Below are 4963 nucleotides of genomic sequence, written 5' to 3'. Positions count from 1 at the left end.
GAGCCCAAACGGCTGTAACGAAACCAACAAAGAGCCTTCTTGCTTGTAATGCAAACTCCAAGCCCCTCTAGGGCTCACAACCCTACCTCCCTTTAGGGTGTTCTCCTCCCTAGCATCATTGCAGCCAGTCAATGTGGCAAGGCTCCAACCACCAACTCAGGCTGCTCAGCTCTGCCGCAGAGCTCCTGCTCCTGTGGCCACCAGAAGGGAACTGGCTCCTGGGCCCAGGCCTGAGCTGTTATAAAGGGCCCAGCCCTACCCCCTTCCGGTCACCTGACTGGCTGGTTGCCATAGCAACCAACACCTGAGTGGCCCCATTGATTGGCGGCTCTCCTTACTTCCTTTCCTTAAGGCACAGAGCACCTCAGTGCTCCTGTGACACCCCCCCCCGCCAAGCTTATCACTCACCGGGGCCATTCCTCTGCTCCGGGAGATGTCCTATCGCCAGGGTAGTCTTGCTGACCCTTTCCTCTCTTCAGGCATTTCCCAGTGCCTAGTCTGGCAGAGGTTTTAAGGCGCCCCCAACTCGCCTTTTACCCAAAGAAGCACTGTGTGGGATTTATTGGGGTTTACCCGCCACAGGTAGCCCCCCCACATTAGCTACCCTTGGTAGATTGCCTACCTCTCCAGCTGCTCTTCCATCAGGTCTCCGGGATTGCCATTCTCTTACTCCCCTCCGGCGCCTTCTCTTCTCAGTGGCTTCTCGGGTCCTTGATCTTGTCTGAGCCTCCTGGAGGTCTTGGAGCTTGCCCCAGATTTCCCACTAGCACCTCTGTGCCTTTTGGGCATTCTCTCTCTTCCAAAATTCCACTTTGCCCTGACCTGTATATCTTCCTCCTGACCCTTTATAAATCCATACAAAGGCCACCTTTCCTACTTTCTCCTCGACACTCTTCCTGAGAAGCCTCCACGTTACATGGCTGGTATACCCGAACAAGTATAGACAGGGCCCTTTCCCAGGCTCTCGTCTCTTCTCGACTGGGTGTCCTTCCCTTCCTTCCTTCTCCCCCCTGACATGGGGTCTTTCTCCTCCAAAGGGCCTCTCCTTTTATCTTTATGGCACAACTCTCTAGCACCTTCTGCCCCTCAGGCTGTGTTTTACTGGGTGCTACCCCAGTTGCCTTGCCTCCCCACAGGGCTATCCTTCCCAGCTGATGTTCTAGCTGGCTCAAGCCCTGGGAGTGTTCTTGCCACTGGGACCACCTTAGTTCCCAGTGTCCTAAGAGGGATGCTTGAGTCTCCTTGTGTAAGGCTTCCACCTTCTTTTCTAGGAGGCTCTCCTCCTTGTGACTCCTCCCCAGCTGCCCTAGTCCCCTTTCTTCCCCAGGATGCTCCTGGTTTTTGGCACTGGTCGATTCCTCCTTCCCTGGCCCCTGTGCCAGCACGGACTGGAGGTTCTCAACTTGGGACTCTGTCTGCCTCACAATCTTCATGAGTGCTTCCCCTTCCTGCAGCTCCATCCGGCCACCCTCCATGTAGCCCGTTAGTTGCCTCTCCCAAGCCTCCAGCTTGCTCTCTAGGTTATCTGCACCCTCTAGGGTTTGCACCCCCTGATCTATGAGGTCCTTTTCCCTTTTACTCCTGACCTCCTGGAGCTGTGAGGGCTCCGCGGTCATCTGGCTGCCTATTTCAGAGGTTCCCCTCTTACCTTTCTCTAGCCTCTGCAACTCCTCTCTTGTTCTGCACCTCCTGTTGCAATCACCCTTGTTCAGCCAGGAGACTTGTTACTTTCACTTGACTCTCGGCTAAGAGAGCCTCTAGTGTGTCCAATTGTTCCTTGAGGCGGTCCCTCTCCACCTGCAGGCTCTGCACCTGCCCCTCTGGGTCGTCAGCCTCCTTGGCCTTTTGCCCTTCCAGGATTTGTATCTGAGCTCTCAGTCCTTCATTCTCCTGCTTACTAGTTGCTGCCTCAGTTTGCCTTAAAAACTCGATTAGGGACCCTCTTTCCTGGAGTTCCAGATGCGTAGTCCTCACATATCCTGCTACCTGCCTCTCCACAGTCGCTAGCCTTCCCTCTAGGCCATCTGTACTTTGAGGTCTGTACCCCTTGGTCTATGGGGTCCTTCTCACCCCCTTGGAACTGTGAGAGTTCCACACTCACTTGGCTAGCGATCTCAGAGACTCTCCGATTTAGCATTCTCTAGCCTCTGCCCCTCTTCTTTCAGGGCTTACAGTTCTCCCTGCAACTGTTCCTGCTCCGTAATGAGGCTTGCTACTTTCTCCTGGCTCTCCATGAGGAGAGCCTCCAGGGATTTGAGTCTGCTCCTTCAGACAGTCTCTTTCCATCTGCAGGTTTTGCCCCCGTTCTTTTAGCTCCTCGAATGCCTGTTCTGGCAGGCTTACACTGTTCAAGGTCTGTAACTCGCACTCGACTAAGCCCGCAGCCCTTGATCCCTCAGTTTCCCTAACCTTGGAGAGCTCTAAGGTCAATTGGCTATTGGCCTCCAACAGCCCCTGTAGCCTATCCTCCAGGGTCTGCTTCTCCCCCTGGCGTTGCCTCTTGTCCATGGCTAAGTCGGTCTCCCTACCTTGGCTTTCTCTTAGCTGACTCTCCAGACCTTTTACTGCGGCCCCTAGCCGCTCGATCTCCTTCTGGCTATTCTCCAATTGTTTTTCCAGGGCCTTACGGGGCCGCTCCTGATCCTCTATTAAGGCCTTCACCTTCTCTAACTGTTGTTCCCACACTTTCCTAGACATCTCAGTTTGGGCACGCTCCAGACTCATCTGCTCTTGGAACTGGTCAACAGTACGTTCTGCCCCTACGCACCTCTCTTGCCACTGTTCCCGGTCCTCCCTGAGGTCCTGCATCTGCTCCTCCTGAGCTTGGCGCTCCTTCTGCAGGGCCGCTATCAGGTCCCTGGATACTTCCAGTTTCAACCGCAACTCCCGTTGTTCTTGCGTCGGGGTCTGGCCAGCCTCAAGAGCCTGGTCCCTCCAGCGCCCCAAGTCCGCCTGCATCACGCATAATTTATATTCCCTGTCTCGACTCTAATTCATTTCAATAGTCAACACCTGTTTGACTCTTTCTATCCTCGCCGCCTCACTAGCTATGAGGCGTTTAATTTCTTTGGACGCTCCACCCCTTTTACCCATAGCCGAGTGTCGCTCAGGAGTGGCAGCTTTTCACCTAAGTGCCCTCCTTCTGGACCGTTACCAGCTTCAACTCCTGCTCAAGCCGGACCACTTGCTTCTCTAATTCTCCCATTCTCAGTTGCCATGCTAGCTCCCTTGCGTCCTGGAATTCCCCAAGCCCCTCCTGGGCCATGTTTCTGCCAGTCCTATTCATTCGCCCCATGGCCTCGACTTCTCCACAGCAACCTGCGTAATGGGTCTCCATACTGGGTCTACGTCCCTCTTTTGTTATAGCCCTTAGGTTCAGTTCCCTCTACAGGGACACGGGTTCTACCCCCGTGCATGGCTGACTTTCCCAGCCAGTGCACCAGTTGTGAGGGCGTGGGGCCTAGAAGCGGCCGTGTACTCCCTAGCGCCCCCTACTGTCAGGTAAGGTGGACTCAGCACCCTTGGATTCTCGCCCGCCATGTCATTGATAGTAAATAAGTTTAGATGGGAGGCTGCCTCTATCCGCCTGGTGAACGGTACGTATGTTCCTGCCCCTACTCCATATGGGGTACCTCTGTGCACCCCTGCCTTAAGGGCTATGCGTGCCTCCAAATCTCCCCTAGTCAAGAATGGGATGAGAACCGCAGCTGAGAGCTTTCCCAAGTGGCATTGGGAGAGTATTGCATCAGTAATAATAGTACAGGAAAAAGTTTGGGACATAGCCGTTGCATATGGACTTTAAAAGTAAGATGAATGAACCTTACAAAATTAGATACCGTGCACTCAGCTCTTTTCCTTCTGCGGTATGATTATCCCATCTCGGTTCCTCAACAGGGCAGGGCTTCTACCTTGGCTGCTGCAATGTGCTCTGCCGTCCCCAACACTAATCTCCTGTCCTCCGGGGTCAGGAGGGTTTGGAGCATTATCTGGACATCAGCCCAAGTGGGTCGATGGGTTTGTCCAATAGATCGAAACAGGTCCCTCATCTTTTCAGGGTCTTTACGAAAAGAGGGGCTCTGATTCTTCTAGTTAAATAAATCTGAAGTACTAAATGGGGTGTAGACAAAAGTTGCATTGCCCCCCTCTCCGATTAACCTCTCGCATCGGGCAATTCAGCACCTGCTGTGATTCTACAGTCTTGCGCAAATAATAGCCCTTATTCTCTGATTCAGATGGGGCACTTGGCTGAAGCACATGCTCTGAATTATTAGGTATGCTTTGATACACCGGTGGTGGTTTCCCTGTGGGAGGGAGCGGTGGTGCAGAGGGACTGGATCCCGAGGAGGTGTCTGATTCATCCTCGCTACCTGACAGGGTGACCGGAGAGCGGGTCCGATACTCAGCCAATTCAGAATCCCCCCATCCTGGAGCACCATGGTGAGCAACAGCAGCAGGGCATAGTGGGTCAGACACCCATCATGTCCACACAAACATCTCATGGCATGCCCAGGACACTTTCAGCAAGGGCTGCCCCAGGGTGCCTCTCTGGAGAGACCCCCTGGGGGCAGGGCAGGGACACTACCAGCTCTGCGTCCCAATCAGGCAGGAGCCCCTTGCCCCCTGAGCCTGGGCAGTGTAGGACTCATGGCAGTGGAGAACATGCCTGGCCTACAGGAGGAGAAGAGAGGAGAGTGGGTCTGGAGCCACAGCAGCAGGAGCTGACAGGAGCCAGGCCTGTCCTGGCCTGGGAGGAGGGTGGAGAAGGCAGGCTTGTGGAGAAGGTAAGCCACTTATGGCCAGCACCTAACAGCCCACCTGTCCTTGCTGGGTGAGCAGAGACAGGGTGCTTGCCTGATAGCTGCCTGTGCCAGGGCCTGACCAGATGACTTATCATAGTCCCTGGGCACCCATGCATACATGACCCCCAATTGAGGCCAGGCAGTGCACAGCTCCCTTGTATAGT

Source organism: Crocodylus porosus, unplaced genomic scaffold (genome assembly GCF_001723895.1).
Source record: "Crocodylus porosus isolate Cpor-Errol unplaced genomic scaffold, CroPor_comp1, whole genome shotgun sequence".
NCBI classification, from domain to species: domain Eukaryota; kingdom Metazoa; phylum Chordata; order Crocodylia; family Crocodylidae; genus Crocodylus; species Crocodylus porosus.
The sequence above is the reverse complement of the archived record's forward strand: the minus strand, read 5'-3'. Positions refer to the sequence as shown.